At 40.5% G+C, this 12,456-nt stretch overlaps 1 protein-coding gene across 1 annotated transcript in view; it reads right to left on the bottom strand.

Moving 5' to 3' along the window:
* Positions 1–12,456, bottom strand: part of TRAP1 (TNF receptor associated protein 1) — a 48,668-nt gene that overhangs the window by 23,366 nt on the left and 12,846 nt on the right. The window lies entirely within an intron of this gene.

The following is a 12,456-nucleotide window of genomic DNA, read 5'->3' as shown; positions in this document are numbered from 1 at the left end:
CACCAAGCCAGGGACTGGCGCTGGTCGGGAGGGGCTTAATGCCTGGTGTTTTCAAAGCTACAGGTCAGACATACAGGATAGTCTGTGTGGACGCCCAGGCCATGATGAGCTGCTGTTGCACGCTGTGGACTACACACGTGTCACAGTCAGGAAGAAATGACATGGAATGTCCAGAAATAACTTGAAAGTTTAAAAAATCAACATGTCGACTTCCACATTCCTATGAGGTATAAAAACCTGCCTTTTAAGTTTATTCTTGGATTTATAATAAATAACATGACCTTAGTCTTTACCTCTATGAAGATTACCTTACAACATCTATCCCAATTCAGAAAATAGTCAATTTCCAAAGAGTCTAAATATTTAATTCTCTGGCCTAACTACATTTTTCACTTTATTCATACAGCTAAAGAAACTCCTCAAACTGGGGTATTTCTTCTGGAATTAAATATTTGATAAAAAGTTTTTTAACAAACAGTCTACACCAGGCCAGGCAAGGGTGCTGAAGTCCCTATGATCCCAGCCTGTGACCTGAGCATATGAGAAATGATGCCAGCAGACTAGGGGCGACCCCACACTGCCTTTTCTCCCAGGAACAGTGCTCCTGGGCACATGTGGAGAGAAAAACAGTTCCCCACGGGGACCCTCTGCTTTAAAGTATGGTAGGACTTCAGGACAAAATCAGAGACGGGGGTAAAGGAGAGAAGTTTGAGGGATGCAAGACTCCGGCTGGGCCTCAGGTCGGGGTCTGGGTCCCAGCTCTACAGGGAGCAGCCCTCCAGATGCACAAACGCGCAGGTGAGCGCCGGGCCATGGAGCCCGGAGCCATGGAGGAGTCCCTCCAGGAGAGAGGGGAGCGAGCTGGGTAAGCACAGGTGGGCAGGGTTCGTGGCCACACCCCCACGGGAGCCAGTACACACAGACCAACCGAAAGCAGTTTAGAAATTCTTACATCTAATTAGTACTCCTCTTACCACGTTCCACCTAACAACCACACCCTATTACCCAGCCCAGGTAAGGGCAGAGATGGTCATGCGGAGTCCCTTCCAGCAGGGACACAGAAGGAGCACTTATCCTGGACCCCTGCCCCTCCCCGCCTCATGGGCCTCCCCCAGCTCTGCTGCGGCCACTCTTCCCCGCACAACTCAGGTCCAAAGGCCTTTAAGCAGGTCTCCCCACCTGAAACACTGTTCCCTGAAATCCGTCACTTAAATGTCAACATATCAATCTTTCAACGCCAATTTTATCTCATCATTTCCGATTTCAGAGGTCAGTCCTGCCACAACCTCATCAACTCCAAACACTTCAGGCTGGCATTCCAGGCCCTCCACCAAGCAATGCCCCAAATCTCCAGGAACCCGCCTCCTCCTGCCCCAGCGTAGCAGGTCTGCTAAGGAATTAAGTGCCCTGATCTGCTTGCATAAACCCACTAAACTGACATTTATCCCCACTTCCTGTCTCAGACTTCCTCTGGTCCTTTCCTCGACATTTGCCTTTTGGTCCCATCAGGAAACAACAGGTCCCTTTCCCTCATCCCAGCTCTAAACCATCCTTACCCACAGGAAACCAGAAATCACACGAAATCAAACAATTGAGAGGCTAAAGGCTCTCATTATCTTCAGGCTCCCACGAACTACCTGTTCTAAACCCACTCCCAGATTGCAGGAAGGGGCCGGCACACTTTTTTACTTCCAGGCTTCTGTGTACAAATGTTTTAATCAAGAACACATCTTAGAGATCACTCTGTTCTAGTATATTTAAAACTGCTTTTCTTTTTATAATCAATAGTCCACTGTAATGGATAAGTAACTAGTGCTCAATCTGTTTCCAGCCTGGTGCTGTTAAAAATAATGCTCCAAAGTGGTAAAGAGTTTGACACAATATTGTAAAATGACTATAACTCAATTAAAGAAATGTTTAAAATAAATAAATAAATAAAAATAAAAAACAGGAAAACAAAAAACAAAAAACCCCGAAGTGGTAAAGGGTTATCTACCGCGTACTTACCCTTCAAGGAAGAAAGGAGATGCGGGAAAACATCCTCTTTCCACTATTTTGTGCAAAAGAAACACGGGAAGGATAAACCAGAACCTAATGAGACTGTGTGTCCGTCTCCTGAAGCTGCTGTGACACAGCACCACGGACAGGGCAGCTTACCACAGTTGAAAACCAAAGTGTTGGCAGGGCTGATTCCTCCTGGGGACTCTGACGGACAGCCTGTCCCCGCTCTCTTCTGGCCTCTGAGTTGCCTGCCACCCTTGACCCACCGCTGCCTCCCTCAAATCTCTGCCTTCATCATCACATGGCCTTCTCTTCAGTGTCTCCTTTGTGTTCAAATTTCCCTCTTAAGGTCGCCTGTTACACTGGATTTGGGACCCAGTCTAATCTAATATGATTTCATCTTACTTACCTTATCTGCTAAGACCCTATTCACAAATAAGGTTACATTCACAGGTGCAGGCAGGGGAAGGATGTGAACATGACTTTTGGGGGCACACAATTTAAGCCGTAAGAAACTGGCTGCTTACAAGGGATGTATGTTAGTTTCCTGGGGCTGCTGTGGCAAAGCACCACAGGCCAGGCAGCTGAGACAACAGAAATTTATCATCCCACAGTTTTGGAGGCTAGAAATGTAAAATCAAAGTATGGGGGAGATGGGACCTCTTCCTTACAGCAGAATTACAATTAGGAAATGTGTAAGGATGATGGAGACAGACAGTCGCCACCAGGCAAGCACTGTATTAGTTGTGACAGGTATAAATTGTTGATGGATGTTCACCAAAACAGAACATTTCCAGAATCTTGAAGTATCCCCACAAGACATTTCTTGATCTCAAAGAGAAAAACAGCACTTCACGGGGGAGAAAGTGGCAAATAACCCTGAACAAAGTGAACACAGTCAACATCATCAGGAAAGAGACGTATCCACACCCTGCAACCCCGGGTGGTGAGGGGGCGCCGCCTGCCTTCTGCTGTGTTCTTGCCAAAAAGACATCTTGATCTAATCACAAGAAAGCATCAGGCAAACCCAAGACAGGGAAATCCTCTAAACAACTGGCTGGTGCTCTTCAAAAGTCAAGGTCCTGAAGGACAAACACAGACAGAGGAGACCAAGGAGACATAAGGACAGGATGTAGGACCCTGGGGCAGCAAAGGACATTGACGAGACACCTGGCTAAATTCAGGTGAGAGTGACATGTTACTGAACAGTACTGTGTCAGCGCTATTTCAGTTTTCAATCACTATACCCCGGCTCTGTAAGAGACTAACACTAGGGGAAACCAGGAGCAGAGGAAGGGAAGCATGTGTACTATTTTTGCAACATCTCTGTAGAGCGCAAACTATTTCAAAATTTTAAAAAGGACTCTAAGGAATATCCCTGTACATGTGTCATTTCATTTATGCACAAGTATACATCTGAGTAGACACTGAGAAGTGGAATCAAGTCCAAGGTTATGTGCAGTTTAAACTGTGTTCGATGCTGCCAAGACACTCTCTAGAGGCTGTCAGTTTACATTCCCACCAGCGACTATGGGAGTATTACCCCACATTCCTGCCAGGATGGTACCACTATGAAACTTCTAGATCTTTGCCTACCAGTCAGATAAAAATTCTACTGTAGTTTCATTTACATTTCTCTTATTATGAGCAAGACTGATCATCCACCCATATTTTAAAATACCTTCTATTTCCTTTTTTGTTAATAAACTGTTGATATCTTCTGATCATTTTCTACTATATATTTTTTTCTTACTGATTTGTGAAGAACTCTTTATATATTAAGGAAATTAGTTTTGTTTGTAAAGGCCTTCCACATTCCAAGATTACATATAATTTTCCTATGTTTTATTTTTCCTATCCTTTTGTCTTTCCCCCCCCAACTTAAGACTCAGAACACTTTTGAAAGGATTTAATATTTTGTTCATGATGGGAATAATGTAAGACCTCACAGTTGGGAAAAGGGAATAAGCAATCCCGTATTTCCAACCAGGACTTTAAGACTTTCCATTATAATTCCAAGGTTATATTAATCAATAGCACTGTTAAGAGCAGATTTGATTTCAAGTTAAGTGAACTTTCTACAATAATTTTAAGAAAAAACCAATAGTGTAATAAGTCTGCCTGAACCAGATACAAACATACTTCTGCACGGTATCTGTCTTCATGTTTTCCCCTACACCCTAGAGGAAAAACCACAAACCTCAGTGTCAGGCTACAATGTCTTAGTGTTAATCTGTTTAGTGGTCTGCGCTCACACAAAATGGGAAGCACTGATAGTTTGAATCTGAACCACCCCCCTCACACACACACACTCACACCTGCCAGTGCTCATGCTGCTTCCTCTACCTGCAACCTCTTTCCACCTGAACTGCTTCAGGCAATTTGCTTTTTTTAAAAAAATTCTTTTGGGGGGGGGGGTTAGGTCTGTTTGTTTATTTAATGGAGGTACTGGAGATTGAACCCAGGACCTTGTGCGTCCTACGCAGGCACTCTACCACTGAGCTATACCTTCCCCCTCCGAACTGCTTCAGGACCCAGCGTGAGGCCCCCTCTTCCACCAAGCCTCCCCATCACTGCGCCCCACACACAGGACACAATAATCTCTCCCTACGGTAAATTCAGAGCCCCTATTTTTCATGCTGCTGATTTAGAACTGCTGTTATGAGCCAGCTTGTGGCATTTTTTCTATCACCTTTTTGTTAACATAATATCTCACCAAATTAGGGCAGGAACAGGCTTATATTCTTTAGTATCAAATTCTCGAAGGCAAGAACATCCATATTTCTCTGCATGCCAAAACATCTGAAACTTGTTTTTTAAACAATCATGAAACTTTTTATCAGCATAAACATCACTATGCTCAAGCAGAAGCACATCCGATCGGCCAACAGATGGCGTTAGTGGTCCTGCACGGCCATTGTGACTGGTGAGCAAAATTAAAAATGCAACTGCCAACAGGGGTGGCCAAGGAAGGCAAATGAGTGAAAACACACTGGGTGTGTTCTGTTCTTGTGCTTTGTTTTTGTTTGTTTGTTTGTTTTAAATCATCCACATTTCCTATATTTCAGTCATAGTTCTTACTATGGTTTTCCTTTATAATGGCATCCTAAATGTACTTTAGATACAGACACATTTTTAATATTTTAAGCTGTAAGAAATACACTGATTGTTTCTCTGGAGTTACATATCCCAGACAGACACTCCCACTTCACAAGTGTGATAGGGACAAGAGTGATTTCACTATTCATCTTTACTACCACCTCCTGTTTGGCTGAGGTGTATCCTACCAACCAAACCTATGGATGACAACCAGGACCTTAGGAACAACAGAAGGACCACATGAAGGCTCTGGAGCATCAACAAAAGCAGGCAGATTCTGGAGGAGAGTCGATACTCGGAAGAAGGGACAGCACAGAATGAGGGCGAGTTCAATGAAGGGTCACTAAAACTCCAAGACAAAGCATGCACGATGTGCACTTTCTGGCTGGAAGAACCAGAGGAGAGATTTAGAAAACCACGGAGTCTGAAAAGTGAAGGGAGAAAACCCCAGAAAGGTGACTCAGAGAAAGGGAGCCCTAGTTTGGGGAATAAATTCTTCTAAGCCTGTGGCTGACCTCCTTAACTACACATGCGGGGAGCAAACTGCAAGCAGCCCAGTTAAGGATAAAAGAGTCAAACTGCTGCCTAAGAGAAAGTGTTTGCAGTTGGGGGCCAGCCACATTAATATCCACCTTTAAAATAACAGCTACTCTTCAAAGGAATATAACAGAATCCAGAGACTCCACAAGGCAACCACCTTAACGTCCAGGATGCAATAAAAAGTTACCTGACACATAAACAGAAAAATGCAGCCCCTACTCAAAAGAAGTGTCAGTCAATGGAGACTAGTGCCAAGAAGACCCAGATGTTGGTATCAGAAGACAGGGGTCTTAAAACAGACATTATAACAATACTATATGATATAAGGTAAAATGCTCAAAATAAAGTATGAGGAATCTCAGAGACATAAACTATAATAGAAGAACCAAGTGGAAATTCTAGATATAGAAAATACAACCTCTGAAATTTTAAAATTAACTGGAAGGCTTAACAACCAAATGGAGACAACAGAAGAAAGGTTATGAACTTGAAAATAAATTGATAGAAATTATTCAGTGTGAAACAGAGAGAAAGAAAAAGATTAAAAACAAATGAATGGGGTCTCAGATATATGTGGGATAGGAGAATGAAGTTTCACATACATGTAACTGGAATCTCAGAAGGAGAGAAGAACAAGAAACAGGGAAGAAAAAATACTTGACGAACTAATAATTTAAATTTTTTAAATTTAAAAATTTCCCCGAAGTTGGTCAAAGACATTAAATAAATTCAGATTCAAAAAGTTCAATGAACCACTAGCAAGATAATATCAAAGAAAAACATGAAGGCACATCATAATCAAACTGCTGAAAACCAGATAAAAAGAGAAAATCTTGGAAGCAACCAGAGAGCACGTTACATGGGGGAACAATAATTTGAATGACAGCTAACTCTTCATCAGAAATAATGGAGGCCAGAAGACAATGGTACAACATCTTTAAAGCCTTCAACAGCAGACCTGCACTGGAAGAAACGCTACAGTTCTTCAGGCTGAAAGTAAATGATATCAGGTGGAAACTTGGATCTTCAGAAAGGAATGCAGAGCATCAGAAATGGCAGCCTAGGTAAACAGAAAAGAATTTTTCTCCAATTTCTTTAAAATATATACAAACAGTTTAAACCAAAAATTAAAATATTGTCTAGTGGGATTTATAACATATATACATGCAATGACAAATGACAAACAAGGTGGAGAGAGGAAACACACCTATATAATTGCAAGGTTTTTACTGTTTATATGGTATATTACAATACTAATTCTAAACAAACTGAAAAGTTAAGGAAAAACATTGCATTCTCCAGAGTAACCAATAAAAAATGAAGCAGAGTATGGCTAAAAAAGCATCAGGGTGGAATTCTAAAAAATATTTAAACATAAATATTTACCTGATCCAAAAGAATGCAAGAAAGGTAGAAGAGAGGTAGAGATAATGGTAGAGATAAATCTGACTATATCAATAATTAATTTTAAGTCAATGGACTAAACACTCTGATTATAAGGCAAAGATTGTCAGAATTGATAAAGCAAGACTAATTATATGCTGTCTATAAAACAATCACTTTAAATATAAAAACATATATACACTGAAAGTAAATGAATGGAAAAACATATACCATGCAAAAAGTAAGCATAAAAAGGCTGGCGTGGCCATATTAGATGAGACAAAGTAGACTGCAAAAATAACAAGTATTACCAGAGAAAAAGAATATATCAGAATGATAAAAGATACAAGTCATCAGGAAAACTCAGTCACAAATCTGTCTGCCTAATAACAGTTTCAAAATAAATGAAGTTAAAACTGAAAGAATTAAAAGGAAGAAAAAACAAATGCATGATTATTGTCAGAGATTTTGACACCTCCTCTCAATGAATGACAGAACCAAGAAATAAATCAGGACACAGATCGTCTGAACTACAGTACGAAACACTTTTGCTTGAAGGATATTTATAGAGTACTGTACCCAACAACTGCAAACTACAGTTCTTGTATGGGATATTCACGAAGACAGACCATAAAGTGGGCCGTAGTCTCAATAAATTTAAAAGGAATGAAATCATAGAGAGTAAGCTCTCTGAATATAACAGAATTAATTTAGAATCAATAATAATAAAATACATAGGAGTCCCCAGGTATCTGGAAATTAAACAACATATTCTAAATGATCCATGGGTCAAAGAAGAAATCACAAGGGAAGTTAGGTAATATTTCATACTGAATGATAATGAAAATGCAATATATTAAAAGTTGTGGGGAGAAACTCATAGCAGGAAACTTACAGCTTTAAATGCCTATGTTAGGAAATAACTCTAAAACCAATGGCCTAAGGTTTCACATTAGAGAAAAGCACAAAGTCAACCCAAATACAGGAGAAAAGAGGAAATGACAAAGAGCAGAAATCAATAAAATAGACAATGGGTAAACAATGGGAAAAATTAACAGTGCCAAAGTTGATTCTTGAAAAAGATCAACAAAACTGATAAGCCCCCAGCTAGACTCATCGGGAAGAAAAGGACAACACCCATTACCAACACCAGGAGTGAAGGTGGGGTCATTGTCACAAGTTCTACAGGCATTAACAAGGCAATAGGGAAACATTATGAACAGAATTATGTCAAGAACTTTGACAACTTAGGTAAAATGGACAAATTCCTTGGAAAAAAAATTTATCCAAAGTGACAGATGAAACGGAAATTCTGAATTGCTTTATATCTAATAAAGGAATTAAATGTTTGCAAAAAAATGTTTCTAAATAAAATTCTAGGCCCAGAATTTCTACTGAAGTCAAACTATCCATCATATGAGGAAGAAATAACACCAATCTTGCACAAAGTTTTAGAAAATAGAAAAAGAAGGAATTATTTCCCTTCAAGTTTTATAAGGACAGCATAACCCTAACATCAAAACCTAACAAAGACATAATACACACACATACAATAAAAATAATACACCGATATCCCTCATGGATATAGACATAGAGGTCCTTGCCAAAATATGAGCAAGTAAAATCCATTAATATATAAAAATGATGCACGTCATGACCAAGCCAGTTTATCTCCAGGATGCAAGGCTGGGTTAGCACTACAGGCAGAGCTCGGAGATCCTGCAGGTTCAGTCCCAGACCACTGCAATAAAGCAAATCACACAAATTTTTTGGTTTCCACATATACAAGTTACGTTTACACTATACTATAATCTATTAAGTGTGCAACAGCATGTCTTTAAAAAATACATACCTTAATTCAAAAATACTTTACTGTTAAAAAAATGCTAACCATCATCTGAGCCTCCAGCGAGTCGTAATCTTTCTGCTGGTGGAGGGTCTTGCCTCAAGGTTGATGGCGGCTGACTGATCACAGTGGTGGCTGCTGAAAGTTGGGGTGCCTGTGGCAATTTCTTAATCTTAGACAATGATGAAGTTTGCCACATCAATCTCTTCCTTTTACAGAGGATTTCTCTGTAGCATGCAATGCTGTTTGATAGCATTTCACCCACAGTAAAACTTCTTTCAAAATCAGAGTCAGTCCTCTCAAACGCTGCTGCTACTTTATCAACCAAGTTTCTATCACATTCTAAAGCCTTTGTTGTTATTTCAACATCTTCACCAGCAGAGTCCATCTCAAGAAACCACTTTCTTTGCTCACCTATAAGAAGCAACTCCTCATTCATTACAAGTCTTATCATGAGATTGCAGCAATTTTGGTCACAACTTTAGACTCCGTTTTTAATTCTAGTTGTCTTGCTATTTCCGCCACATCTGTAGTTACTTCCTCCACTGAAGTCTTGACCCCTTCAAAGTCATCCAAGAGGGTTGGAATCAGCTTCTTCCAAACTTCAGTTAATGTAGATATTTTAACCTCTTCCCATGAATCATGCATGTTCTTAATTCTTTCCAGAAGGTTTTCAATGGACTTTGCCCAGATCCATCAGAGGAATCACATCCATGGCAGCTATAGCCTTATGAAATTTCTTGAGGAACTGAAAGTTGAAATTATTCCTTGATTCATGGGCTGCAGAATGGATGCTGTGTTAGCAGGCATAAAAACATGAATCTCACTGTCCATCTCCATCAGAGCTCTTGGGTGACCAGGTGCATGTCAATGAGCAGTAATATTTGGAAAGGAATCCTTTTTCTGAGCAGTAGGTCGCAAAGCTGGCTAAAATACTAAATATCTGTAAACAGATGTGCTGTCATCCAGGCTTTGTTGTTCCATTAATAGAGCACAGGCAGAGTAGGTTTAGCATCATTCTTAAGGGCCGTAGGATTTCTGGAATGGTAAATAAGCACTGGCTGTGTTTCAAAGCCACCACCTGCATTAGCACCTGACAAGAGAATCATCCTGTCCTTTGAAGCCAGGCATTGACTTCTCCTCTCCAGCTATGAAAGTCCCAGATGGCATCTTCTTCCAATAGAAGGCTGTTTCCCCTACATTGAAAATCTGCTGTTTGGTGTGGCCACCTTCATTATCTTAGCTAGATCTTCTGGATAACCTGCTGCTTCACCTCACATTTCTATGCTATGGAGACAGCTTCTTTCCTTCAACTCATGAACCAACCTCTGCTGGCTTCAAGCTTCTCTTCTGCAGCTTCCTCATCTCTCTCAGCCTTCATAGAATTAAAGAGAATGAGGGCCTTGCTCTGGATTAGGCTGTGCCTTACAGGAACGTTGTGTCTGGTTAGATCTTCTATCCAGACCACTAAAACTGCCTCCACATCAGCAACAAGGCTGTTTTGTTTCCTTTTCATTCATGTGTTCATTGGACACATTTCGGGGTGGGGGGTAACTAGGTTTACTTATTTATTTAGAAGAGGTACTGGGGAATTGAACCCAAGACCTTGTGTATGCTAAGCATGTGCTTTACCAATTGAGCTATACCCTCCCCCTGGACAAACACTTTTAATTTCCTGCAAGAAATTTTCCTTTGCCTCCACAACTCGGCTAACCAGCACAAGAGGCCCAGCTTTCAGTATGTCTTGGCTTTGGACACACCTTCCTCATGCAGTGTAATCATGTCTAGCTTTTGATTTAACATGAGAGACATTGTGACTTCCTTTCACTTAAAGACTCAGAGGCAGGATACTGTAGGTTTGTTAACTGGCCTAACTTCAGCACTGTTGTGACTGAGGGAATAGGGAGGCCCGAGGAGGGAAAGAGGGATAGGGGAATGGCCGAGTGGTGGAACACACAACATTCATCGATTAAGTATGCCATCTTACATGGGTGTGGTTTGGGGGTGCCCCCAATCACAAGAGCAGCATCGGAGGTCACTAACCACAGATCGTCATAACAATAAAACCATAATGCCGAAGTTTGAAATACTGGGAGACAGAGACATGAAGTGAGCAAATGCTGCTGGAAAGATGGTGCTGACAGATTGCTCGACCCAGGGTTGCCACAAACCTTCAATTTGTAAAACACGCAGTCTCTGTGAAGTACACCAAAGCAAAGCACAATACAACGAGGTAGGCCTGTAGACAGTCAATACAATTAACTCTACCTACGAAATAGTAACAGCAAAAGAAATGGTACTAATGGACCTAGAATGAAGGAGCAACTGAGAGCACAGGTACTGGATCTCACTGCAGAGGGCAGGCCCACCTGGAGGAGGCAGCAGACCTTCCATATTCTAAAAGGTCGTTGCCACTGTGAAATGTGGGGCAAGATTCTCAGAATTTGAATTTTTCAAAAGAAATAAGAAACTCAAATATTGATGTCAAATCTAACTTTAAATGTTTGCAATTATGTTTTAAAAAATGTTTGGACTGAACAAAATTTGTTCATAGCCAGAATTAGCCTGCGGTTGCTAATCTGCAACTCTTTTCTAATCTGGAAAATGAAGCTTGTGAGAAAGTTTGCCAACAAAGAGAGAAATAGTAATCCTTCAAAATAGAGGCTCTTATTCTTATTTGGTAGAAACGAGTCAGGAAACAACTTTCATAGAAAAAGGAGATGATCTTTAGGACCCTGGGGTCAACACAGGTTGGCAAATGTTTTCTGTAAAGGGCCAGAAAGTAAATGGTTTAGATTTTTGAGCTGTGTTGCTTGATTCTGCTGATGCAGCAGGAAAGTGATCACAGAAAACAACTGGAAGAATGGGTATATCTGTGTTCGGCTAAAACTTTATTTACAAAAACAAGCAGTAAGTCTGGTTTGACCCATGGGCCTTCATTTGCAGAACCCTGGGGTAATTCATAAAGGAAAGACTGGCATGCAGCGAAATGAAAATCACAACTGAAACATCGCCTTGCGATCATCAAATTGATGAAGATTTAAAACCTCTGGAAACCCTCACCAGTGGGGAGGAGGAAGGGGGAGGGGCAAGATGGAGGTGGAGGATTAAGAGGTACAAACTATCAGGTATAAAATAAGCTACCAGGATGTACTGTACACCATGGGGAATATGGCCAATATTTTATAACAACCATAAATGGAGTATAACATTTAAAAATTATGAATCACTACATTGTATACTTGTAACATATAATATTGTACATCAACTATACTTCAATTTTAAAAAATGATATTGTAGAAATAAAAAGAAAAATAAACAAATGGGACCTAATTAAACTTACAAGCTTTTGCAGAGCAGAAGAAACCATAAGCAAAACAAAATGACAACCTACAGAATGGGAGAAAATATTTGCAAAAGATGAGACTGACAAGGGCTTAATTTCCAGAACATATAAACAGCTCACACAACTTAATAAGAAAAAAAACAAACAACCCAATCTCAAAATGGGGAGAAGACCTAAACAAGAATTCTCCAATGAAGACATACAAACGGCCAATAGGCACATGAAAAAATGCTCAATATCA

Source organism: Camelus bactrianus, chromosome 18, assembly GCF_048773025.1.
Source record: "Camelus bactrianus isolate YW-2024 breed Bactrian camel chromosome 18, ASM4877302v1, whole genome shotgun sequence".
In the NCBI taxonomy this organism is placed as follows: Eukaryota; Metazoa; Chordata; class Mammalia; order Artiodactyla; family Camelidae; genus Camelus; species Camelus bactrianus.
The sequence above is the reverse complement of the archived record's forward strand: the minus strand, read 5'-3'. Positions and strand labels throughout refer to the sequence as shown.